Raw genomic sequence first — 27,548 nt, forward strand, 5'->3', positions numbered from 1 at the left:
CCCACGGTTTCTCACAGCGTTTAAAAAAGTCCAGCTAATTACAAATCTGAAACTCCAAGAAATCAAAAGGTCTTTGCCAAACCCAGAGGTGCAGATTAAAACACTCTGCTGTAAAAATTCAGTGGAACACAGACGAGAAAACTTTTCCAAATTTAGAACAGTTCTGTCCCCAAATAGGTCAAGCTATAACGAATATCAACCCTTGAAAAATATCCCAATAAAGTTAGAAGCAAGGATTACTGAGGCTATGTTTGGACTTGCTGAAGGCTAATGAATACACAACAAACAACAGCAAAGCCTGAGAGAATTAGAATTATTTACTTTAAAAGGAAGAATGTCTGAAGGAGTAAGTGGAAAGCCGACTGTTCTGTGTGTTTTCAAACCCTGCAACAGTCAAAATGTTTATCAGATAAACAGGCCACAATAAGAAGTGTCCTTGTCAGTCACGAAGACTACGAAGTAAGATTTCTAAGATGATACACATTTTAAGAAGAAACAGGAGAGCAAAAAGGCCTTATGGCTCAGTACTTTCTCTTCCATGAAAATCTTAATTAGAAGGCAGTTCAGACAACATTTCTTCTTTGGCATTACTTCCGGCAAAGAATTACCCTTCTTTTTCAACATGTCTCTACTTCTTAAAAAGGCTGTCATCTTTACCTAAGCATCTAAAATTGAAATATCACTCTAATGGACACTCCACAGCAGTCAGAGAATGCTCATTACCTGCATGGGGGAAAGGTTCTTTATGTAATTGGGCTTGCTGGCTCTGATTTTGGGTTGGTTTTTTTTCCTGTCAACACAAAATTTTGACTAGCTTATCAAACTAGCCATTTGAACCTTATATGTTTTCCAAGATTATTCTTTACCTTTTGAAATGAGTTAGACTGTATTAGTAAAGGGGAAAAAATAAAACAGGAAATGGCAAAAAGCATAAATTTCAGATTGGCCAATGCTACAAAGGTGAAATATTTTCACACTGGTTTTCTTGAAAGATTTTATTGCTATAGGGTGGGTTTTTAATAAACCATTGATAAAAAAAGTTTTAGGACTCCACCAAAAGAGATCACAGAGCTTTCAGGAGGAAGAAACCTCTCTATCACCTGAAACTTAACCTATCAATGGTATTTACTGAGTGCTTACTTTGTGCAAAGCACTATACTAACTGCTCGAGAAAGCACAATACAACAGAATTGGCAGACGTAATCCCTGCCCACAGGGGACTTCCAGTCTACAGAAGAAAGATATTAAAAGAAATTACAGACAAGGGAAAAAGTAGACTTTAAGGGTATTTACATAACTGCTGGAATATAGGTATATCCTAGTGCTTAAGGAATATACAATCAAGTGCATAGTTGAGGGAGCGCCAATAGGGGAAATGAGGGCTTAGTCAGGGAAGGCCTCTTGGAGGAGGTGTGATTTTAAAAGGGTTTTGACGGTGGGAAGATTGGTGGACTTTTGTTCGTAAAGGGGGAGGGAGTTCCAGGCTCCTGGGAGGACACCGGCAAAGCGGTGGGATAGAAGAGATCAAGGTACAAAGAGTAATTTAGCAATAGAGGAGCAGGGTGTGCAGGCTGGGTTGTAGGCGACTGGTGAGGAAAGGTATGAGAGAGAGAGCTGATCGAATTCCTTAAAGCCAATGGTAAGGAGTTTCTTTTCGATGCAGAGGTAGACTGACCAACATCCGGGGTTTATGAGGGGAGGGGAGTTCAAGACTGAATCGTTTTTCAGAAAAATGATCCAATCACTAGAGAGAAGTATGGACTGGAAAGGAAAAAAAACCAGAGGCAGGGAGGTCAGTGAGGAGGATGATGTGGGGAACGCAGGAGATGATAGGTCATTTGACCAGCATGGAGGCAGTTTGAATGGAGAGGAAAGGGGGGATTCTAGAGATGCTGCGAACATTTCACGATAGACTGAATATGTGGGTCAACTGCGTCGACTAATAAAGTCGTTCATATATACGGTGGCCATTGCTGGCACTCAGCAATGATGGCATTTATTAAGCACTCACTATGTGCCATGCATTATGCTAAGAGCTGGGGTGAATACGAGATCATCATATCAGGCGCCTTCCCACATGAAATTTACAGTCTGAGAGGAAGAACTGGTAGTGTCTGCTGGGTGACCTTGGGCAAGTCACTTAACTTCTCTGTGCCTCAGTTCCCTCATCTGTAAAATGGAGATTAAGACTGTGAGCCCCACATGGGACAACCTGATAACCTTGTATCTACCCCAGTGCTTAGAACAGTGTTTGGCACCTAGTAAGTGCTTAACAAATACCATAATTATTATTAATATTTTATCCCCACTTTGCATATGAGGAAACTGGGGGACATACATAGAAAGTGGCTTGATTGCCCAAAGTCACATAGCAAGGCAAGGGGTTGGGCTGGGACTAGAACCCGGATTTTCTGCTTCCTAGTCCTGTGTTCTTTTCATTAGGCCAAAAATCTGGACACCCCTTTGCATCAGCTTCCCCCACCCCCCGCCATATCGTAGGTACGTAAACGAAAATTACCAAAAATAAAATCTTGTACAGATCTTGTGGGAATGACTAATGTTATATTTTTGCCTATTCCTGGCGATGTATTTTTTTTTCTTTTTTGGAAACTGTGAAGACAAGCAATGCTATTGATTGATCATTTACTTTGTGCAGAACCCTGTACTAAGCGCTTGGGAGAGTACAGTGCAACAGAATTGGTAGACATGACCCCTACCCAGAAAGAGTTTACAGTCTATGGGGACAGGTTATATCTCGTTATATCCCGGCTAGACTACTGTGTCAGCCTTCTCTCTGACCTCCCTTCCTCCTCTCTCGCCCCGCTCCAGTCTGTTCTTCACTCCGCTGCCCGGCTCATCTTCCTGCAGAAACGATCTGGGCATGTCACTCCCCTTCTTAAACAACTCCAGTGGTTGCCTATCAACCTCTGCTCCAAACAAAAACTCCTCACTCTAGGCTTCGAGGCTCTCCATCACCTTGCCCCTTCCTACCTCTCCTCCCTTCTCTCTTTCTACCACCCACCCCGCACGCTCCGCTCCTCCACCGCCCACCTCCTCACCGTCCCTCGGTCTCGCCTATCCCGCCGTCGACCCCCGGGTCACGTCCTCCCGCGGTCCCGGAACGCCCTCCCTCCTCACCTCCGCCAAACTGATTCTCTTTCCCTCTTCAAAACCCTACTTAAAACTCACCTCCTCCAAGAGGCCTTCCCAGACTGAGCTCCTCTTCTCCCTCTACTCCCTCTGCCACCCCCCCTTTACCTCTCCGCAGCTAAACCCTCTTTTTCCCCTTTTCCCTCTGCTCCTCCACCTCTCCCTTCCCATCCCCACAGCACCGTACTCGTCCGCTCAACTGTATATATTTCCATTACCCTATTTATTTTGTTAATGAATTGTACATCGCCTCGATTCTATTTAGTTGCCATTGTTTTTACGAGATCTTCTTCCCCTCGACTCTATTTATTGCCATCGTTCTAGTCTGTCCGTCTCCCCCGATTAGACCGTAAGCCCGTCAAACGGCAGGGACTGTCTCTATCTGTTGCCGACTTGTTCATCCCAAGCGCTTAGTACAGTGCTCTGCACATAGTAAGAGCTCAATAAATACTATTGAATGAATGAATGAATGAAAGGTGGCTCAGTCTCTAGGGAGGAACTTACCATCTCAAGGGGAATACTCTCATTTTTATTGTGATGCACGCAAGAAACATGGTGTGGGAGTCTGCAACACCCATACAAACACACACACAGTTGCTATATAAGTATAGTTGCCGGGCATTTAAAGATTAAGTATTTCCAATACAAAGTTGTTTAGAGTGGTATACATACTAGACAGAGGGCAGGCCACCTGAAAACCAGTCGTGTCTCAGCAACAATGACTGAATGTACAGGAAAGACTATCACAATGCACGGTTTTCTTTCTTTTAATGGACTCTTGATTTCTCTCAACCATTGGAGAAGAAAAAACTCATTGCTCTGAAGACTACATTAGTAGAGGAAAAAATAAGCCTGAAAATAAGTTTAATTTAGGCAACCTTCTATCATCAAGAGGCAGTCTAATTCCAGAGACCTCTTAAATTAAGAGTCAACAGAGACATAAAACTAAATTACATTTACCCATTGTAGACCAATGAGCAAAGGAAGGCCTTTCTGAAGCCAAAGAGTTCATATGCCTCCAAACATACCTAACTTACAGGACGTGATTAAAAGCTGGTATATTACTTCATGATAAAGCCGTTATCTCTCTTAGAGATCAGATACTCATCATTTCGCTGTACCCAATTCTACAACGTGCAAGAGAAGTGAGGAATACCAGTTGGTTCTATTGTCTTAAGACTGTGTGAGTTGGCAGTTACTGTAATTCAAAGCAGCAGACGAGAAAATGAAAGGAAGCTAATTTTTCAGGCAGCTCTTCCTTTTCAAAGTTGGTTTGTGGAACCATTTCTTTAATTTGGCATTATGACTCTGCTTTAGTTTATGATCCAAGACATGTCCCACTTATGCAGAACCCCAGGCACTTGAGAGCTGGAGTGAAGAGGAATAAAGGAGTAAAACAAATGAACTTCCCCCTCTTTTACTGAAACGAATATGCCATTTTTATTTTGGAGCTCTGGCTAGGTAAGCAGCTAGCACGACCATACTTAAATACAGTTTTGGTTGTTGTGCCTAGTTTCAACTTCCAGTGAGCTTGCTTATGCATTTTCATATACTCTTGATTCCAAACAGACAAATAGAAATGATCCATAATGTAAACAGCAAAGAACAACTACAGAGGACATAAGAAAAATGATGTGTTTAAAACAGAGGAAAGGAAGCCTATTCAGGGCTTAAATGATAAAGTGATCTTAAGACACTTTATTTTCTAAAAAGCAGCCTTCTTATTTACCCAACACCCAATAAGCTTCATCAGCTGGTATGTTTCTGGAAAAGCATTTCATTTGTTAATTATACCAGGGATCTGACGAAGAGGAAAAAATTATGGCAAAGAAAAAGGCAGTGAACTCAGCTGAACCTATTTCACTGATCCTAAGAACAAGAAAAATGATCAAATAATTCTCACATTCCAACAAGCTGAAACATAATTATAAGGAACAGCTCATAAACTCGTAATGACTCAAGTCCCACAAATACTGAGGAATCTTTCTGGCCATATTCAATATCTGAAAAAGATTTGGGCAACAACTTATTCCAAGTGTCTACTCTGAGGTTAAGAACCTGTTCTTTACATGCCATGGCATTCTTAGCCTCGTATTCCCTCATTAATACCAATTCATATCAAAGAACAATCTCTAAATATGAATTTTATCCAATACCAGTGGGATGCTCAGCTAATTCTTACAAGGCCTCAAATGAGAAAAGAAAGGCCCTGATAGAAGAGGTTACTCTTCACCAAACTCCAGAAAATTAGAGAAATCCTGATATGAGAAGTAGGGTGGCTTAGTGGAGAGGGCACAGGAGTCAGAGGACCTGGGCTCTGATCCCGGCTCTGCCACAGGTCTGCTGTGTGATCTTGGGCAAGTTCGCTTAGTTTCTCTGTGCCCCAGTTACCTCATCTGCAAAATGGGGATTAAGACTGTAAGCCCTACATGGGGCAGGGACTGTGGCCAACCTGATTTTCTTGTATCTACCCCAGAGCTCAATATATTGCCTGGCACATAGTAAGTGCTTAAATACCATAAAAAAACGCACGCATAGCTCCGCAAGGTTTTAAGTTTGTCCTTTCTGCTTCTCCAGCATGAACATTCCCTTCATTTGACAAGCATCTCTCCAGTGTGAATTTAGAGATACAGTGGAACAACTGTCAGCTTTGCCCCAACATGTCCAACCTCCAGTACTCTGAATATCCTAAGCAATCTTCACACAAAACAAAAAAAAGATTCAGAATTCAAGTCGTGTTAGTCCTTTAAACACCTAGTGGATTATATTTTTGAGGATTCCAAACGTAAAGCAGGAATATTTGAACCATTTCGTACTCAATGGCAACTTTCAGCTAAATTATAAATCTAACACATACTTATTTTATACCTTTTGAATTTTCCAAATTCCCGGCTCTTTTAATTTGGGAAAGAAAAAACATTTGTGTTTAAACAGAGGTCTCCATACAGGTGTAAGCAGAATTAATTTATTTTCAGTCAATCACAGCTGTAGTTAATTTATCATTCCCTTCCAAGATGTAGGCCCTAACGTTCTCACTACACACCATCTCACTCTTCTTAATAACACGAACAGTTTTGTTTACAGTAAAAATCTGTCCAAGCTCTTTCTGCTCAGTTTCTTCCATCCGCTACTACGTGATAAAACAGCCCTATATGTTTTTCGCTTTCTTTTCAAATGTATCCGCAGTGGCTGATGCTTCTTCCCAAGAATGTATGGCATGACATTTAAATGATAGGATCTTAGTGAACCATTATGCGAGAACATACAGTTAAATAATCTACAACTATTGAATTCAATTCTCCTGGGGGTTAAAGTTACTCCCTAAGCACATTAAACAATCAATCAAATTTTTGAGTGCATACTGTGTGCAGAGCACTGCTAAGAGCTTGGGAGGGTACATACAGTGCAACAGAGTTGGCAGACACATTCCCTGCCCATAAGGAATTTATAGTCTAGAGGGGAAGACAGACATTAAACAAGACACATTCCCTGCCTTCAAGGAACTTAGAGTCTGGGTGGCGGGGAGACAGACATTAAACTAAATTACAGATATGTACATTAAGCGCAAGGGTGATGCAGAAGTGAAAGGGAGTCAGGGAAATGAAGGTTTAGTCGGGGAAGGTGATTTTAATAAGGCTTTGAGAGTGGGGGGGGGGGAGAGTGATCATCTGTCAGAAATGAAAGGGGCGGGGGGTTCCAGACCAGAAGCAGGACAAGGACGAGGGGTCGATGATGAGATAGACATGAATGAGGTACAGTGAGTAGGTTGGTGAAGCCAAGTGTGCGGGCTCACTTGTAGTAGGAAATCAGCGAGATGCTTTCGGGAAAGACTGAATCAACTCTCCTAGTGCTTTTCAAGGTACTCCCTTAAACACTTTGAGGAGAGTGGAAATACTTTCAGACAGCTGAGGGTATCTCGTCATGCACTGTGCACCCGCTGAAGCCACGCACCAAACTTTCCTAGTAATTTGAAAAAGTTAAAGTTCCTCCCAAAGTGCTTATCGGGAAGCAGCTTTGGCACCAGAGGAACTGGGTTCATAGAGTATAAGCGAAGTGTACATTACGAGATGGTGAGAAAAGCCAGAGTTACTGATACATGCGGCATAAGGGGGAGGTCGGGAGGGAACTCACTCTTTCCTCCAGTTAGCTTAGGAAGACTTCCTTTAGGATTATTTAAATGAGATAATAATTATTATGGCATTCGTTAAGTGCTTACTATGTGCCAGACACTGTACTAAGCGCTGGGGTGGGTACAAGCAAATTGGGTTGGATACAGTCCCTGTCCCACATGGGGCTCACAGTTTCCATCCCCATTTTATAGATGAGGTAACGGAGGCATAGAGAAGTGGCATGACTCGCCCAAGGTCACACAGCAGACAAGAGGCAAAGCTGGGATTAAAACCCACAACTTTCTGACTCCCAGTCCATTGTTCTATCCACTATGCCATGCTGCTTCTCATAATAATTATGGTATTTGTTAATTGCTTACTGTATGCCAAGCACTATTCTAAGCACTGGGGTAGATACGAGGTATTCAGGTTGTCCCACTTGAGGGTCACGGTTAATCCCCATTTTACAGATGAGATAACTGTGGCACAAAGAAGTTAAGAGGTTTGCCCAAGGTCACACAGCAGACAAGTGGCAGAGCCAGGATTATCACCCATGTCCTCCGACTCCCAAGCTTGTGCTCTTTCCACTAAGCCTCGAGGGGGTCTAAGTGAGCCTGATTCTCTTCCTTCCTCCTTCTCTTCAGTCATTTCCAGTCAATCAATTGATCCAGGGTATTCATTCAGTGCTTACTCTGAGCAGAGCACCTTAGTCAGCACTTGGAAGAGTGCAATACAACAGAATTAGCAGACACGTTCCCTGCCCATAATGAGCTTACAGTCAGCCTCGTTTTCCCTTTGGGGCTTGGAGATCCTTTGCTTTCCCTTTGGGATCAGTGGGTGGATTAGGATGGGGAGAGGGTTTCCAGGATCAGTTTATTGCACGCTTACTGAGTGCAGAACACTTTAAAGGATTCAAATTGTAGCAATTACCCCTCATGAAACTGTTCAGTTCCCAAGATGAAAACACTAAATGATAGAAAATTCTTAATTCCCATACCTCCTTACTCATCTTCTCTCTCCCACACCTCCACTCTGCAAATCTGTCCTGTTCCCCACAAACACCTCCAATCTTTTGATCCCATCCAATTTTCTCAACTCAACATGCCCCATTTAGCCTCCATACCCAAACTACCTTCCCTCGGCAATCAAACTGACGCTCTCATCACCACCCTCTCTAATGAACTCAAGTCCCTCGCTCCTCTACCCTTTATCGAACTTGTACCACCAACCCACAGCCCAAATCACCTCCACAGTCTGCTTCCTTCACTCCCGTACACAAGCCGCAGAGTGCTGCTGGCGGAAATCTACACATCGGGCCGACTTCATCCACTTCAATTTCATCCTTGCGTGTGTTAACTCTGCCCTCTACTCTCTCCGGCAAAATTATTTTTCCACCTTATTGATCTCTATGCCCACTGCCCTCGCCGGTTGTTCCAGACATTTAACTCCCTCCTCAAACCCCCTGCTCGTACTCCACTGCCCCCACCTCTTGCCCCAATGACCTGGACACCTACTTTATTGAGAAAATCAGAACAATCAGAAGAGATCTCCCTAAAATCTCCCTGCCCACCTCCAGCACCTCCTCCGTCCTCTCCATCCTTCAATTCTCCCATCTTTACCAGGAGTAGCTCAAGAGGAGATCTGCCTTCTCGCAAAATCCACCCCCTCCACCTGCACCTTCGATCCGATCATTTATCAAAACACTTGCCTCGTCCCTTATTCCCTCCCTCACCACCACCAACGGTTCTCTCTCCAGTGGTTTCTTTCCCGTGCTTTCAAATATGCCCATGTCTCCCCTATTCTAAAAAAAACCCACTTGACCCCAGAGCTCCCTCCAGTTATTGCCCCATCTCCCTCCTACCTTTCTCTCCAAACTCCTTGAGCGAGTTGTATATATCTGCAGTCTCAGTTGTTCTCCTCCAATTCCCTCCTTGACCACCCCCCAATATGACTTTCATTCCCATCATTCCACAGAAACTGTCCTCTCAAAGGTCACAAATGATCTCCCTCTTGCTAAATCCAACATCCTCTGCTCCATCCTAATCCGACTCAACCACTCAGCTGCTTTCGACACTGTCTACCACCCACTTCTCCTGGAAACGCTAACCAATCTTGGCTTTACTGGATCTCCTCCTCTCTAGCCACTCATCCTCAGTCTCTTTCACAGGATCCTTCTCTGCCTTCCATCCCCTAATTGTGGTTGTCCCTCAAAGTTCAGTTCTGGGTCCCCTTCTATTCTCCATCTCCATCCACTCCCTTGGAGAATTCATTCGCTCACATGGCCTCATCTACCACCTATATGCAGATGATTTCCAAATCTACATTTCCGGTCCTGATTTCTTTCCCTCTGTACAGTCTCCCATTTTCTCCTGCCTTCATTTCTACTGGGATGTCCTACCCTCACCTCACATTTAATACATCAAAAACAGAGCTCCTTATCTTCCCACCCAAACCCTATCCTTCCCCAGACTTTCCCATCACTGTAGATGGCACCACCATCCTTCCCGTCTCACAAGCCCATAACTTTGGCATTATCCTTGACTCCTATCTCTCATTCAACACACATAGTCAATCTACTGCTAAATCTTGCTGTTTCAATCTCCATAACATCTCTAAAATCTGTATTTTCTTCTCCAATAACTTATACTATCCTGCTTTGACTATTTTATCAGACTCCCTGCTACGGTCCCTGGCTTCTCTCTCTCTCCCTACTCCAGTCCATAGTTCACTTTGCTGCACGGATCACTTTTCTACAAAAACGTTCAGGCCGTATATCCTCTCTCTTCAAGAACCTCCAGTGGTTGCCCATCCGCCTCCGCATCAAATAGAAACTCCTTACCATCGGCTTTAAAGCACTTTGACATCTTGTCCCCTCCTACCTTACCTCCCGATTTTCCTCTACAACCCAGCCTGTACCCTTGGCTCCTCTAATGCCAACCTAATCATTGTACCTCAATCTCATCTGTCTCACCATTGACCTCTCGCCCAAGTCCTGCCTCTGGTCTGGAACACCCTCCCTCTTTATATACAACAATTACTCTCTCTACCTTTGAAGCCTGATTGAAGACACATCTCCTCCAAGAGGCCTTTCTAAGCCCCCCGTTCCTCTTCTCCCACTCCCTTCTGTGCCACCCTGACTTGCTCTCTTTATTCATCCCCTCTCCCAGCCCCACGGCACTTATGTGCCTATCTGTCATTCATCTATTTAAGATTAATGCCTGTCTCCCTCTCTAGTCTATAAGCTCATCGTGGCAGAGACTGCACCTTACATTGCACTCTCCCAGGTACTTAGCACAGTGTTCTGTACACAGTAAGCAACAATACTGATTTCAGAGAAATAGCTTGGCTGGCCTGACCCATTCATTGTCTTAAATCCCCACCCCGCTACATGCTCTCCTAAGTCAACCTATTCATCATCAAAAGAACCCTCTGGAAAAACTGTTGTACTCCTAGCAACTAGTGACTTCCCAGCATTTGCGATAAACAACTGAGTATTTTCAGGATATCTAGGTGGGGTACTAAAATGCTGCCTTTCACTGAAACCTAGCTTTAAAGGCGTAAAGTCAAAATGAAACTACTACGTAGTCTCTATGGGTTATTCATTCATCGAATCAAATTTATTGAGCATTTGCTGTGTACAGAGCACTGTACTAAGCACTTGGGAGAGTACAATTCAACAATGAACAGAAACGATCCTCGCCCACAACGAACTTGAGCTTATAGTCTAGAGGTCTATTCAAACAAAAGGCCCACTTAGTTCTGCTTATGCTGGTGGCTTCCTTTACTGCATTTTACAGGGTTAAAACTGCTTTTCCTTTAGCCTCACAACTTCCATAAAATTATCTGGAATCAACCAACCAATGGTATTTATTGAGCATTTGCTGCGTGCAGAGCACTGCATTAAGCACTTGTGAAGAAATACAACAGAAAACCCCCTCTGCGTGGCTCAGTGGAAAGAGCCCGGGCTTGGGAGTCAGAGGTCATGGGTTCGAATCCCAGCTCTGCCTCTTGTCAGCTGTGTGACTGTGGGAAAGTCACTTAACTTTTCTGTGCCTGTTACCTCATATGTAAAATGGGGGTTAACTGTGAGCCTCACGTGGGACAACCTGATTACCCTGTATCTACCCCAGCTCTTAGAACAGTGCTCTGCACATAGTAAGCGCTTAACAAATACCAACATTATCATTATTATTATTCTCCTTCTCATCCAAGCCCACACATTTTGCTCCTCTAACACTAACCTACTGAATGCTCTTCAACCTCGTCGTGTTCTACCTGTTTCTTCATCCCCAACACACCGCCACTCTCCCCATCTTCAAAGGCCTAAAACAAAATCTCCTCCAGGGAGCCTTCCTTGACCAACCTCACCTCCCCACCCTATTCTCCCTCCTTTCTGTATTGCCTTAAGCATTTTGATATTTAACTCACCCCCACCACACTGATGAACATATCCTTACACTTTGCTGCCTCCCCTATCCGTGATTTATTTGACATCTCTCTCCTTCGATAGACTGTAAACTCCTAGCAGGCAGGGATCGTATCTACCAACTCTAGAGTATTCGCCCCAGCATTTACAGCAGTGCTCTGCACACAGTAAGGACTGACTAAATACCACTGACTGATTGAAAATGTTGTATTGTACTCTCCCAAGCACTTAGAACAGTGCTCTGCACATAGTAAGCTCTCATTCAATACCGGTTCATTCAATATTCAATACCTGCTTCCAGAAGGGAATCCGGAGACAACCTTAAAATTTTAAAAATCTCTTTTCTAGTTTAGTCTAGGGGAGAATCTCAGGCTCCGAGGAACTCAGAAGTCCCAGGTAGGGGAGTGCAGGCAGATGCAAGGCGGAGGGTATGACCGACCCTATCTCAGTCTTCCTGTTCATCGACATCAATCAATCCATGGTATTTCAATCAACCGTATTTATTGAACGCTTACTAGTGTTTCAAGTATTGTACCAAACACTGGGGAGAGTACAATAAAACAGTGTTGTTAGACTGTTTCCTGCCCACAAGGAGCTTACAGTCTAGAGATAATGGTAGTTTTTACGCATCTTCTACTGCCAAGCACTGTATTAAGCCTTGGGGTAAATACAAGTTAATCAGGTCAGACATGGTCCCTGCTTCATACGAGGCACACAGTCTAACTAGAAAGAATGAGTATTGAATCATCATTTTACAGCTGAGGAAAGAGAGAAGTGAAGTGACTCACCCAAAGTTACCAGCAGGCAAGTGGAGAAGCCGGCCTATTCAACAACCTTCCTAGGTTCTTCTTCTGTCAGGTGATTCTGTCAATTTAGGCAAGTTGACAGCACTGGGAACTTCTCCTCATTATTTCTACAATCAAAGGATGTCAGGGGAGAGAAGAAAAGAAAGTTTTCCCTGGCAGCTGAATAAGGAAAAAGACTTCTAAGGCCTAACTAATTATTCAAGTAAATGGAACAGAATTACTGAAAGCTTCGATGATACGAATGATAGGTAGGGTGCACTGCTCCCTCGGCTTCTTAGGAAAAATGGATTATGAAAAGTATTGATGAGATTAAGGGAATTTTAAATTGCTATTAGCATAACGTCCCTTCTTTGGAACCCTGTCAGAGGACCTACTCCTTTCTTTTTCACCAGAATTCTTTCCAACTTGGTTATCTGAGGTTTGAATTAAATGAAGGTTTATTAAATTCTGAGCAGTAGCATTGCTTATTTATAAGGAACTTTTCGTGAAGCAGTGCAAAATCCTTTATAGACTTTTCATTTATTCTCATGTCTTTGAGATAGATTTGGGGCAACCAAGAAGCAACGTGCTCCAAGTCACAAGACATCAGCTGGATTCGGCGAGTAACAGCCCGAATTTCCCAACTTCTATTCCAGCACGACAGAAAATGCCCTTTCTACATCAGAGAAAGTGCCAAGGGGATTTCCAGTTTGTAATCTTTAGATTGGATTACTGCTACTCAAGTTGAGGTTAGTGAAGACAACTCAGAACTTCATCTGGTAAAAATGCAACAGAATATTGACTCCGACTACTAGGTACATGATTCAGCTAGTCTCCAATTTGAAGTCTTCCCTGGTTCTGAAGTCAACTGCAGTTCAGGTCACTACTTAGAACAAATACAATATTCCTAACTTTCCACGAATTCCTGAATTTGAATTTCATGCTACCATAAAGTCTCTTTTCATGGAGGGCCTTCATTTCTGCAATGCCTTTACCAACCTGGTTTAATAGAACGGCAGTTTAATCTTTAGGGTACGCAGCAAAACATTCTTCTTGTTTCCCTCTTCCCTTCTCACCCAATTTGGCCTCAGTTGTTCGAACCCTGCAGTTTTATATAAGAGGGGAGAGGGAGTCGGTCTGTTATTGCATTTGCTCGGGGATAGGGAGTCGGTCTGTTACCGCATTTGCTCCTTTAATTACCCGGTGCAGTGTTCTATCATTTATGTGCCTACTCGGGGACGTTGCCTACGAACCGTCACTTAACGACAAATGTACGAAAAGGGAATTCTTTACCCAAACTCAGTCAATCTCTCCATCGTATCTATTGAGCGCTTACTGTGTGCAGAGCACTGTACTAAGTGTTTGGGAGAGTACAATAACAACTGAGTCGGTAGACACGCTCCCTGCTCACAATGAGCTTTACTATGCTAGACGACGTACATTATTTTAACTTTTCCAATAACTCTTTTAAACTTGTGGTATTCCAGCACAAAATAGTGATTTTAATCGTGGACCCCGACTTTCATAATTGCATCCTAATTTTTTAATGGAAAAAAAATCTAATAACTAAATGATAACCATGAAAATTCTATGACTGCATGTGACGGGAGCAGTTCACACAAGTTCCATCAGGAGAAGCAGACTGGGGAGTAGGCGTAAATGTGGAAGCTTGGAGAGGAGCTCCAAGTTGGATTTAAAATGATAAGGTCTTATTTTAGCAAAGCTAAGGTGAAGATGGAGAGTCAATATTGAATTTTCCACCTGTCTGGGAGAAGACGCCAAAAAGCCAAAGGGGAAAAATGTAATGTAACAAAAAGAAAAGACAAAAAAACCACACACACACACACACGAAAACCTAAACCCCAAACAGCTGTGGTACATTGCAGAAATTGAAAGTCAGGTATTCTCTAGGGGATTTCGGTGGCAGAGAAGAACACACTTGAGGGAGCAGGCCAAACAAATGAAGGGGGTTGGGGGGAAGGGGAAGAAGAGGGAAAGAAAGTTTAACTGCAAAAGGGCAAGTTCGGAAGAAAAGAAAGAACAGGTACCAGTTCGATATATCCTGCTTGTTTGGGTTTTCACGATTATAAAATCAAAACCAAATTGAAACTATCCTCCCCTGTAACAGATCATAATTTGGCTTGTCCAAATTTACTGACTAGATCTAGCTAAGGAAATAATTGGCTGTATTTCAGAGAAACAGTGAAAATACAGGTCCCGCTTCCCATAAACAGCACATTTTGGATCTAAAAACAAATCTCTCCTTAAACAAAACAACAATCACATTAGACTTTATCCGTGAGCAATCGAAATGATGCAAAACTTGCCAAATCATGAAAGTGCCCGTACCTATTTGGCAGATGTGAGAGCTGTTAAAAATAATTGTAGGTAACTCGACAAATAAAAGATGCAGTCTTAGGCATTTATATTAAATGGCACAGAGACCAACGGTTTACAGAAAAAGAGACTGCTCTCTAGGAACATGTTTTTCAGTGTGAAATGCAGGACATGCTTATTTATGATAGTAACACTTCTTTATGAGCTTTTGAGAATACTTTTCAACATAAATGTTTAGAGAAGGTTAAATAGGGGCATGGCTGTAGAAATTCCCTTTTGCAGACAAATCAAAACCAGTCTTCACGGAGAAAAATACAAACGGACAAAAAGAGAGTAAAAAAACCCCCCAAAACAACAAAAAACAATGCACTCAAAATCAGGAGCTCAATAAAGTCTATTGTTTGACCGATATATTAAGACCATGTTGAACTTCCCATCAGAAGGAAGTTCTGGGCAAGACAAGCTACTGTTATTTTCCAGACAACCACAGAGGGAGTCTGCGTCTGACACAGTTTGTAAGTTTTCAGCATATCCAGCACTGTTATCGAAGCATGAAGCCTTGCTCACCCTATTAACGACATCCCTAAGTTTAGGCCTCTGGCTCCTATCCTCTTGAAGCCTAAGAAGCTCCCTAAAACGGCGTCAGTGACTAACCGAGTCCCGGTGGAAAAGTGCCAGACACTTCGAAAGTAATTAGGGTGAATCGAGATATCCAGAGATGCTCCGATAAACCGGCGTGAAACACCTATCTCAGATTGCACATGGAAAGTTTTGTGTCTGCGGAAAATTCACTTCTAACATTACTGCACTGAGCAAATCAGTCAACGGTATTTACTGGATGCTTATTGCGTCCAAAGCAACGTACCAAGCCCTTGCGGGAGTACAACAGAGTTGGTAGACTAAGCCCACTAGAGGCTTACATTCCAGAGGGAAACAGACATTAAACTCAATTACGGATATGTACTTAAGTGCTGGGAGGCTGAGAATGGAGTGAAAATCCAAAAGCAAAAGGAGGTTTTCTGAAATAAACTTCTTCATTGGTGGGAGGGTGGAGGCGGGGCGAGGATGGAAGGGGACAGAAAGCTTGAACCGGACACAATCATTTCCCGACAACTAAAACTAAAACCTTTACACTAACGGCAGTTTATCTGACAAATATGATGAGCCTTTCCCAAACCTTAGGTCGAAATGATTTTCTGGAATGTCCTCCATGGACACGGCTTCCTTTTTTGCTCATCCTTAAATGACTTAGGTGTTTCTAGACCAGAGACTATACATAAGTCGATATCTAATCGCACCACATTTAAGTGGCAAGGGAAGATCACGAAAGTCGCTTCTTTTTCTAAGCGAAGCCAAAAGGGATGAAATCATAGTTTTGCTTTAACTCCTGACTGCTCGATTTCTAGCTCCCAAACAACTTCATTCCAAAGACCTCAAGCCCTTGAGTTTCAAGACAAAAGGTTATTCTCTTCCTATCTTGTTTTCTTCGTCCTCTGCCACCTTCAACCTCTTGGCGGGCCCCAAAATCTCTACTAAAGCTCGTTAAGAGGTGGTCCTTGGAAACACCCGGGGAGTGGAGAGGAATTCCGGAGTCCTACCAACGAGAAGCGGAGCATGTGAAGTCAGAGATAAAAATAAACACCAACTAGCCGAGCGCTCGCAAACCAGAGTCAAATTCGTCGCCAGCGCCCGGCTCCACCGCTCGTCTGTTGGGTGACCTTGGGCCAGTCACTTAACTTCTCTATGCCTCAGTTCCCTCATCTGGAAAATGGGGATAAAGACCGTGAGCCCCACGTTGACAACCTGATTACCTTGTAATTACCCCAGCGCTTAGAACGGTGCTTGGCACATAGTAAGCGCTTAACAGATATCATTATTATTATTATTCTCGGGGGGGTGGGGGGAATTCATTGACTCTCAGAGAGGAATGAATATCCCCCTGATGCTATCTCGCATCACATACCATCAGATATCACTCACCACTCGCCTGCTGGGTGACCTTGGGCACGTCCCTTCGCTTCTCTGTGCCTCAGTTCCCTCATCTGTCAAATGGGGATGGAGACCCTGAGCCCCACTTGGGACGGGGGCTGTGTCCCACCCGATTGGCTTGCATCCACCCAGACGCTCGGTACAGTGCCTGGCTCACAGTAAGCGCTTTAACAAATACCATCACCATTATTATTGTCATGAGAGAGGTTCATTTCTCTGAGCAAGCAGACTGCGGGGGAGGGGGAGGGGGCGGGGGGGGGGGGGGTGGGTAATGAACTTGTCCCGGCCCGAGGCTGCTGCCTCGGAGGGGGTGTCGGTTTGGTGAGTGGCTCCAGTGGGGAGAGGGAGCGAGGGGGGATGGAGGGGAAGTGGAATGGGGGTGGGAAATGGGATGGGGGGGAATGGGATGGGGGGGAATGGGATGGGGGGTGGGAAGTGGGATGGGGGTGGGGGATGGGATGGGGATGGGGGTGGGAAGTGGGATGGGGAGATGGGATGGGGGGACGGGGGATGGGATGGGGTGGGAGGGGGGAATGGGATGGAGTGGGATCGAGGATGGGTTGGGGTGGGAGATGGGAAGAGGGTGGAAGATGGGATGGGGTGGGAGTTGGGATGGGGTGGGAGTTGGGATGGGGCGTGGGGGATGGGACGGGGGGTGGGAGATGGGATGGCGGGTGGGAGATGGGATGGCGGGTGGGAGATGGGATGGCGGGTGGGAGATGGGATGAGGGGTGGGAGATGGGATGAGGGTGGGAATTGGGATGGGGATGGGAGATGGGATGGGGGTGGGAGTTGGGATGGGGGTGGGAGTTGGGATGGGGGGGAGATGGGATTGGGGGGGAGATGGGATTGGGGGGGGAGATGGGATGGGGGTGGGAGATGGGATGGGGGGTGGGAGATGGGATGGGGGTGGGAGATGGGATGGGGGTGGGGGATGGGATGGGGGAATGGGATGGGGGTGGGGAATAGGGTGGGGGAACGGGATGGGATGGGGGGATGGAATAGGGGTGGGAGATGGGATGGGGTGGGAGATGGGATGGGAGGCGGGAGGTGCGATGGGGGTGGGAGATGGGATGGGGAATGGGATGGGATGGGGGTGGGAGATGGGGCCGGGGTGGAGAGGGTGAGGAATGGGCTTCCCCAGTCCGGATCCCAACTTTTCCCTGGAGAGGGGGGCGGTGGTCCAGCGCAGCTCTGGCCGGCGGCGGGACCCCCGGGGAGGGGCGGGGGGGGGAGGGAGGCTCCTCTGCGGGCGGAGGTGGGGGTCGCACACAACGGGGCAGGGCGAGGGGGGTCCGGCCAGTCCCGCCCCGTGCCCCGGGGCCGAGGGGCCTGGGTGGGGCCGGGAGCCGGGGACCCTCCGGGATCGTAGGGCGGGGGAGGGATCCGGGGGGGGGGCCAGGGTGTGTGTGTGGGGGGGCAGAGACGGGCAGAGACACAGAGAGACACCGAGAGAGACAGAGAGACAGGACCGGCCCCAAGCAGCCCCTTACCTGCGGGGAGCCGGCGCCGTCCCGGTCCCCTCCACCATCACCACCACGTCCTCTCCGACCGAGGGAATCAATCCCGATCCGCCCGGGACCAACTGACACCGCCCGACAACAACTAAGTAACTCGGCGGCGCCGCCGCCTCCTCCTCCTCCTCCTCCTCCTTCCCTCCCCGCGCGCGCTCGCGCCGGGCGCGCCCCCGCCCGGCTGCCTTCCCCGGCCGCGCGCGCGCCCGCCGCGCGTCCCCGAGCCTCCCCCTCCCCGCCCGGCGGAGGAGAGCGCTGATTGGACGAGGACGGAAAGGGGGCGTGGCCTGGCCTTCCGCGCCCCGTCCTCTCTCCCCAGTCCCCCGTCGCTGTAGTAGTTTGGGGCGCGGAAGGCCGGGAAGCCTCCGCCTCCTCCACCTGGAGACGGGGATCTTCCTCCTCTGGGGCCCGAATCGTTTCCATTCTCTCCTCTTGACGGAGACGACGGCTCCTCCGCTTCCTCCATCCCTCGCCCGCCCCGCCAGCCCCGCGCGACCCCAAGAAACTACAACTCCCAGCAGCCTCCGCGGCCCACGTCGGCCCACCCCGGCGCGGAAGGCGGCCGAATAAAATAGTCCCGCTTAGTTTGTCTTTACAGGAGGGCGAGTCGTCTTTCTGCCCCGTTTCCCGTCGTCTGGATTTGGGAGCCCGCGGGAGAAGGCTCGTCTTGGGGCGACGCGAGAGAGAGGAGGGGAGAGGAGAAGGGAGGGAAGGCGGAAGGATCCGTGCGTGCGGGTGGCAGGCGGCGGCGTGAGGAGGGAGAAGGCGCCCGAGAGGGGCTGAGGCGGTGCCTGCGGGTCGGGGGGCTCCCCCCTCGGCCCGTCCTTTGGCAGGTCAGTGAGGGGGGAGGTTTCGGGGCGCGGGGAGGAGGAGGACGAGGCGACGGAGACGTGTCCGGGCGGCCCCTTCACCCCTTTCTCGTCGTCCATTTGGGTCGGGGGCGGCCCACCCACGGAGGTGGGGCCACTTCCGGTGAGGGAGGTGGCGGGCAATGGCGGCGGGGGGGGACCCGGCCCTGCTGAGGGGACACGGCCCTGCCGGGGGCCGACACGACCCTGCCGGGGGCCGACACGACCCTGCCGGGGGCCGACACGACCCTGCCGGGGGCCGCCACGACCCTGCCGGGGGCCGCCCCGTCCCCTCGCTCCACACCAGGCCCTGCTCAGACGGCTCGGGGGAAGGAGCCCGGGCTGCGAGGCAGAGGTCGTGGGTTCCCTTCCCCGCCCCAGCTGGATGACTTGGGGCCGGTCCTTTCCCTGGGCCTCAGTGGCCTCATCGGGAAAATGGGGGTGAAGACTGGGAGCCCCACGTGCCACAGCCTGATGACCCTGGATCGACCCCAGCGCTTAGAACAGTGCTCTGCACAGAGTAAGCGCTTAACAAATACCAACATTATTATTAAAAGCATGGGCTTGGGAGGGAGAGGTCATGGGTTGCAAGCCCCGCCACTTGGCAGCTGGGTGACTTGGGGCCGGTCCTTTCCCTGGGCCTCAGTGGCCTCATCGGGAAAATGGGGGTGAAGACTGGGAACCCCACGTGCCACAGCCTGATGACCCTGGATCGACCCCAGCGCTTAGAACAGTGCTCTGCACAGAGTAAGCGCTTAACAAATACCACCATTATTATTATTATTATTCACTCATCTGGAAAATGGGGATGAAGACTGGGAGCGTCACGTGGGACAACCTGATGACCCTGTATCTCCCCCAGCGCTTAGAACAGTGCTCGGCACATAGCGCTTAACGGATACCAACATTATTATTATTATTGCTATTCACTCATCTGGAAAATGGGGATGAAGACTGGGAACCCCACATGCGACAACCTGATTACCTTGTATCTGCCCCAGAGCTTACAACAGTGCTCTGCACATAGTAAGCGCTTAACAAATATTATTATTAATAAAAGCATGGGCTTGGGAGTCAGAGATCATGAGTTCCAATCCCCGCCCCAGCTGGCTGACTTTGGGCCAGTCCTTTCCCTGGGCCTCAGTGGCCTTATCTGGGAAATGGGGATGAAGACTGGGAGCCCCACATGGGACAACCTGATTACCTTGTATCTCGCCAGCGCTTAGAACAGTGCTTTGCACATAGTAAGCGCTCAACAAATACCACCATTATTATTATTCTCTGGGCCTCAGTGACCTCATCTGGAAAATGGGGATGAAGACTGGGAGCCCCACGTGCAACAACCTGATCACCTTGTATTCCCCCAGCACTTACAGCAGTGCTTTGCACATAGTAAGCGCTTAACAAATACCAACATTATTATTATTATGAACAGCATAGGTTTGGGAGTGAGAGGTCATGGGTTCCCATCCCCACCCCAGCTGGGTGACTTGAGGCCAGTCCCTTCCCTGGGCCTCAGTGACCTCATCTGGAAAATGGGGATGAAGACTGGGAACCCCACGTGCAACAACCTGATCACCTTGTATCCCCCCAGCGCTTACAGCAGTGCTTTGCACATAGTAAGCGCTTAAATATCAACATGTATTATTATCATTATTATTATAAGCAAGGGCTTGGGAGTCAGAGGTAATGGGTTCTAATCCCCGCCCTGCCGCTTGCCAGCTGGGTGACTTGGGGCCAGTCACTGCACTTCTCTGGGCCTCAGTGACCTCATCTGGAAAATGGGGATTAAAAACTGGGAGTCCCACATGGAACAACCTGATTACCTTGTATCCCTCCAGCGCTTAGAACAGTGCTTGACACATAGTAAGCGCTTAACAGATGCCATCATCATCATTATTAGTATTATTATTATTAAGAGCATGGGCTTGGGAGGCAGAGGTTATGGGTTCTTGCCAGCTGGGTGACTTTGGGCCAGTCACTTCACTTCTTTGGGCCTCAGTGACCTCATCTCTAAAACGGGGATTAAAAACTCTGAGCCACACAAGGGACAACCTGATCACCTTGAGCCCCCCAACACATAGAACAGTGCTCGGCACATAGTAAGTGCTTAAATACCACCATTATTATTATTATTAAAGAGCACGGGCTTGGGAGGCAGAGGTCATGGGTTCATTCATTCAATAGTATTTATTGAGCGCTTACTATGCGCAGAGCACTGTACTAAGCGTCTGAAAGGTACAGTTCAGCAACAGATAGTCGATCCCTGCCCGGTGATGTGCTCACAGTCTAAATGGGGGAGACAGACAACAAAACAATAATAATAATAATGTTGGTATTTGTTAAGCGCTTACTATGTGCAGAGCACTGTTCTAAGCGCCAGGGTAGACACGGGAATCAAGTTGTCCCACGTGAGGTTCACAGTCTTAATCCCCATTTTACAGATGAGATAACTGAGGCACAGAAAAGTGAAGTGACAAAAGAGGACAAAACAAAGCAAGTCAACATCATTGAGATAAATGGGTTCAGGGGGATATATACCTCATTAACAAAATAAATAGGGTAATAAATAATATATACAAATGAGCACAGTGCTGAGGGGAGGGAAAGGGGGAAGAGCAGAAGGGAGCAGAAGGCAAAGGGGGGATCAGTCTGGGAAGGCCTCCTGGAGGAGGTGAGCTCTCAGTAGGACTTTGAAGGGGGGGAAAAGAGTTTGGGTTCTAATCCCGCCTCTGCCGCTTGTCAGCAGTGTGGGCAAGTCACTTCTCTGTGCTTCAGTGACCTCATCTGGAAAATGGGGATTGATAATAATGTTGGTATTCGTTATGCACTTACTATGTGCCTAGCAGTGGTCTAAGCTCTGGGCTAGATACAAGGTAATGAGGTTGTCCCACATGGGGGCTCGCAGTCTTCATCCTCGTTGGGCAGATGATGTAGGTCACTGAGGCACAGAGAAATTAAGTGACTTGCACAAAGTCACACAGCAAAGTGATGGAGCCGGGATTAGAACCCAAGGCCGCCGACTCCCAAGCCCGGGCTCTTGCCACTAAGCCACGCCGTGAGCCCCACGTGGGGCAACCCGATCACCTTGTATCCTCCCCAGCGCTTAAAACAGTGCTTTGCACATAGTAAGCGCTTAACAAATACCATCATCATTATGATTATTCTTGTCAGGAGACTGTTTCGGGGGAGTGTTCTGATTATAGGGAAGCTAAGTGGACTGCATTTTCCCCTGTCAAGTGCTTAGCACAGTGCTCTGTGCACAGTAAGTTCATTCATTCAGTCCATTGTGTGCTCATTGTGTGCAGAGCACTGGACTTAAGCACTTGGAAAGTACAGATAGAGACGATAATAATAATGATATTTGTAAAGCGCTACTATGTGCCAAGCACTTGTCTAAGCGCTGGGGAGGATACAAGGTGATCAGGTTATCCCAAGTGGGGCCCAGTGTCTTCATCCCCATTTTACAGATGAGGGAACTGAGGCACAGAGAAGGGAAGTGACTTGCCTGAAGTCACGCAGCTGACAAGCGACAGAGCTGGGATTAGAACCCATGACCTCTGACTCCCCAGCCCGGGCTCTTTCCACTGAGCCTCGCTGCTTCTCTACCCAATCTGTTCCCAACAACGGGCTCACAGCCTAGAAGGGGGGAGACAGACAGCCAAGCCTGTAGACACCACTACCATCAAAAATAGATAAGTAGAACGACAGATAAATGCACATCATTAATAAAATAAGGAGAGCATAAATATGTATAAATAAATACAGGTGCTGTGGGGAGGGGAAGGGAGTAGAGCAGAGGGGGGAGGAGGAGCAGAGGGGAAAGGGAGGGCTCAGTCTGGGAAGGCCTCCTGGAATGCTTAATAAATACGATGGAATGAATAAATGTATTGGAGCGGTTAAATCCTTGGTATGTTCCAGTACATTTTCGCCCTCTCCAGTTTACTCTTGTAAGACTTAATAAATATGGTATTTGTTAAGCACTTACTAGGTGTCAAGCACTACAGGTTGTCCCACGTGGGGCTCACAGTCTTAATCCCCATTTTCCGGGTGAGGTAACTGAGGCCCAGAGAAGTTAAGTGGCTTGTCCAAAATCACACAGCAGACAAGTGGCAGAGTTGGGATTAGACCCCACGAACTCTGACTCCCAAGCCCGTGCTCTTGCTACTAAGCTTGTCCAATCGAGCCATCAGTCGTAGTTGAGCGTTTCCTTTGTGCGGAGCCCTGGACTAAGCGCTTGGAAGAGGGCAGTGTAACAGAGTTGCTAGGCACGTTCCCTGTCCACATCGAACGTACAGTCTTCGAGGAGATACGGATGTTAATGTAAATAAATTGCGAATGTGTACATTAGGGCTGTGGGGCTGAAGGAGGGGTGAATCAGGGGTTCAAATCCAAGTTCAGGGGTGACACAGAAGGGAGTGGAAAAGGGGGAAGTGAGGGCTTAGTTGGGGAAGGCCTCTTGGAGCAAATGTGCTTTAATAATAATAATAATTGTGCTGGTATTTAAGCGCTTACTATGTGCCGAGCACTGTTCTAAGCACTGGGGTAGACACAAGGGAATCAGGTTGCCCCACGTGGAGCTCACAGTCTTAATCCCCATTTTACAGATGAGGGAACTGAGGCCCCAGAGAAGTGAAGTGACTTGCCCAAAGTCACACGGCTGACAAGTGGCAGAGCCAGGATTAGAACCCAAGACCTCTAAATACGGCCTTGAATGTGGGGCGAGCAATCGTCTGTTCACCCCATATTTTAGTTTTATCCCTTTATGGTGGATAGGGAGTCAACTCACCATGAGTTTCCTAGAGTTTAGAGAACTCAAATACCTAGCTGTAATTCCAGTTTGACTCTTTAAAATGGTGTTTTTTCCCCCTGTATTCATTCATGCAGCATCAAGTTATGATTTTCTGCCCAAGTGCAACTTCTAGATGAGAAAAGGATTCTGGTAACTAATACAAGGCCTTGGTATCCAATGCATTCTCCAACAACTAGTACTTCTGAATGAATGGTGTAAAGCAATGTGCTCTATGATCTGTCGAGGCTCTCTTGTCTCTCCTATTGGATCGTACTTTCCCAGGGACTCAACACAGTGCACTGCACACAGTAAGCACTCAGTAAATACCACTGATTGATTCCGTGGTTAAGGACGGAAGCTGGATCCCATTGTATAAAAGAATGGCAGGTCTCGAAATGGGAAAATGTAGATCTAAATTAGTGACCTCTCGTCAAAAGTGCCTTTAACAATAATAATAATAATTGTGGTATTATTTAAGCGCTTACCCTTTTGCCAAGGACTGGAGGAAGTACAAGATAATCAGGTCCCACAGTCTGAGGAGGTAGACCAAGCTATGACTCCCTTAGTTGGGGCTTCGTGGAGTTTTTCCTCCTTATCTAAGTCTGCTCTCCCCATCTTTCCTCCTTCCTTGAACTTTTAAGGGCCCCAAATTAGTCTGGTAGTTGATAGGTAAATATTATGGGGAAATGAGTTCTGTATTTGAATTTGATGGATGGCTACTTCACCTTCAATTCTTTTATAGAGAAGCAGCGTGGCTCAGTGGAAAGAGCACGGGCTTTGGAGTCAGGGCTCATGAGTTCGAATCCCAGCTCTGCCACTTGTCGGCTGTGTGACTGTGGGCAAGTCACTTAACTTCTCCGTGCCTCAGTTCCCTCATCTGTAAAATGGGGATTAAGACTGTGAGCCCCACGTGGGACAACCTGATTCCCCTATGTCTACCCCAGCGCTTAGAACAGTGCTCGGCACATAGTAAGCGCTTAACAAATACCAACATTATTATTATTATTTATCATTTACTGTGATTTTTAGCGCTTCTTGTTTGTCCAGGGTGCCTGATGCAGTTGCCCATTTTGGGGGGGCCTCCTCCTATCGTGTTAAAGAAATTTGGGAAAGGAGAAAAAGAGTGCAGAAAAAATAGTTTTCTTTCTCTCTTGCTTTGTTTTCCCTTTTACATTCATACCCCAATTACCATTTTGAACGAAACCATCTCTGGGGGAAGAAGTGGTAGTTTCATCCTGTGGCTCTTAGTTTTCGCTCCTGACTTTGATCAATTAATCACTCATCTTTATTGAGCGCTTACTATATGCAGGGCACTGTACCGAGCACTTGGAAGAGTACAGTACAACAGAATGAGAAGACTTTCCTGGCCCATAACAAAACTTCAAAGCCGATCGCTTTGTGCAGGGAGCTCCTATTCAATAAGAGTTTACTATTGTAAACCTCCCTAGTGCTTAGTACGGAGCCCTGGTACAGTAAGTGCTTAATTAATACCATTGATTGGTAGATTTTAATTACCTCTCGTTTTGACCGATCAGCAGATTCATTCAATAGTATTTATTGAGCGCTTACTATGTGCAGAGCACTGTACTAAGCGCTTGGGATGAACAAGTCGGCAACAGATAGAGACAGTCCCTGCCGTTTGACGGGCTTACGGTCTAATCGGGGGAGACGGACAGACAAGAACGATGGCACTAAACAGCGTCAAGGGGAAGAACATCTCGTAAAAACCGATGGCAACTAAATAGAATCGAGGCGATGTACAATTCATTAACAAAATAAATAGGGTAACGAAAATATATACAGTTGAGCGGACGAGTACAGTGCTGTGGGGATGGGAAGAGAGAGGTGGAGGAGCAGAGGGAAAAGGGGAAAATGAGGCTTTAGCTGCGGAGAGGTAAAGGGGGGATGGCAGAGGGAGTAGAGGGGGAAGAGGAGCTCAGTCTGGGAACGCCTCTTGGAGGAGGTGATTTTTAAGTAAGGTTTTGAAGAGGGAAAGAGAATCAGTTTGGCGGAGGTGAGGAGGGAGGGCGTTCCGGGACCGTGGGAGGGCGTGACCCGGGGGTCGACGGCGGGATAGGCGAGACCGAGGGACGGCGAGGAGGTGGGCGGCGGAGGAGCGGAGCGTGCGGGGTGGGCGGTAGAAAGAGAGAAGGGAGGAGAGGTAGGAAGGGGCAAGGTGATGGAGAGCCTTGAAGCCTAGAGTGAGGAGTTTTTGTTTGGAGCGGAGGTCGATAGGCAACCACTGGAGTTGTTTAAGAAGGGGAGTGACATGCCCAGATCGTTTCTGCGGGAAGATGAGCCGGGCAGCGGAGTGAAGAATAGACCGGAGCGGGGCGAGAGAGGAGGAAGGGAGGTCAGAGAGAAGGCTGACACGGTAGTCTAGCCGGGATATAACGAGAGCCCATAATAGTAAGGTAGCCGTTTGGGTGGAGAGGAAAGGGCGGATCTTGGCGATATTGTAGAGGTGAAACCGGCAGGTCTCGGTAACGGATAGGATGTGTGGGGTGAACGAGAGGGACGAGTCAAGGATGACACCGAGATTGCGGGCCTGCGGGACGGGAAGGATGGTCGTGCCATCCACGGTGATAGAGAAGTCTGGGAGCGGACCGGGTTTGGGAGGGAAGATGAGGAGCTCGGTCTTGCTCATGTTGAGTTTTAGGTGGCGGGCCGACATCCAGGTGGAGACGTCCCAGAGGCAGGAGGAGATGCGAGCCCGAAGGGAGGGGGAGAGGACAGGGGCGGAGATGTAGATCTGCGTGTCATCTGCGTAGAGATGGTAGTCAAAGCCGTGAGAGCGGATGAGTTCACCGAGGGAGTGAGTGTAAATGGAGAACAGAAGAGGGCCAAGAACTGACCCTTGAGGAACTCCAACAGTTAAAGGATGGGAGGGGGAGGAGGCTCCAGCGTAGGAGACCGAGAATGATCGGCCAGAGAGGTAAGAGGAGAACCAGGAGAGGACAGAGTCCGTGAAGCCAAGGTGAGATAAGGTCACCCACCCAAATTTCTTCCTAATACTTACTTGTCTGTTTTTAATTGTTGTAAAGGTGAGAGAGCAACCAATGTCTTTGTTGCTCTTTGACTGATAGCTCAGTAATCCTGTTGAGGAATTTGCATTACTTTAAGTTTTTTCAACAGCTGTTTCATTTGAAGTACCTTAGAAAAAATGCTCTACAGCCAAATGTTAACATAATGAAAAATGCATCCTTGTTTTCCTTTCTGTTGCGATATTAGAATGATTATCTTTAAAAATCCTCTGAAATTGATTTTGTTTAATAAAGTGCAAGAGCAATGAAGTGGCGTATACAGGAAATCAAAAAACCAATAGTAGTAAAGTCTGGATTATTGCTGAAAGGTAACTCAAATGTCAATTAATAGACGATAACAATTTATTTCACAATATTCACTGTAGTAAAACTTTATTTGGTGAAGAGGAAGTAGGAAGTAGTCAATACTTCATTAACAAAGAACGGAAAAATTATAACTTTACTCCGACAGATGGAATAATCATCGAATTATGGAAAAATTGGCAAAAAAGAATATAAAATGGAGAAAATAATGTTAGCATGTGGACCGATATAGTAGCATTACCTTTTGGGCC

General features: G+C 47.0%; 1 protein-coding gene and 2 long non-coding RNA genes across 4 annotated transcripts in view; 2 read left to right on the forward strand and 1 right to left on the reverse strand.

Moving 5' to 3' along the window:
* The window catches only part of LOC103169844, a 38,893-nt gene extending 25,301 nt beyond the window's left edge, over positions 1-13,592 (forward strand). The window contains exon 3 of the long non-coding RNA XR_003759779.2: positions 13,034-13,592. This is a non-coding gene — a long non-coding RNA (uncharacterized LOC103169844). The remainder of the gene's footprint in view (positions 1-13,033) is intronic.
* LOC114812142 overlaps positions 1-18,435 on the reverse strand; it is a 71,495-nt gene extending 53,060 nt beyond the window's left edge. Inside the window, exon 1 of the long non-coding RNA XR_003759777.2 lies at positions 18,290-18,435. This is a non-coding gene — a long non-coding RNA (uncharacterized LOC114812142). The remainder of the gene's footprint in view (positions 1-18,289) is intronic.
* A 496-nt stretch (positions 18,436-18,931) lies between these two features.
* HMG20A (high mobility group 20A) overlaps positions 18,932-27,548 on the forward strand; it is a 55,878-nt gene continuing 47,261 nt past the window's right edge. Inside the window, exon 1 of one of the 2 annotated variants that reach the window (XM_039912275.1) lies at positions 18,932-19,143. The gene's annotated coding sequence lies outside the window, so the exon portion shown is untranslated. The remainder of the gene's footprint in view (positions 19,144-27,548) is intronic. The other variant, XM_001505859.4, reaches the window with a different exon arrangement.

Source organism: Ornithorhynchus anatinus, chromosome 5 (genome assembly GCF_004115215.2).
Source record: "Ornithorhynchus anatinus isolate Pmale09 chromosome 5, mOrnAna1.pri.v4, whole genome shotgun sequence".
Taxonomy (NCBI): domain Eukaryota; kingdom Metazoa; phylum Chordata; class Mammalia; order Monotremata; family Ornithorhynchidae; genus Ornithorhynchus; species Ornithorhynchus anatinus.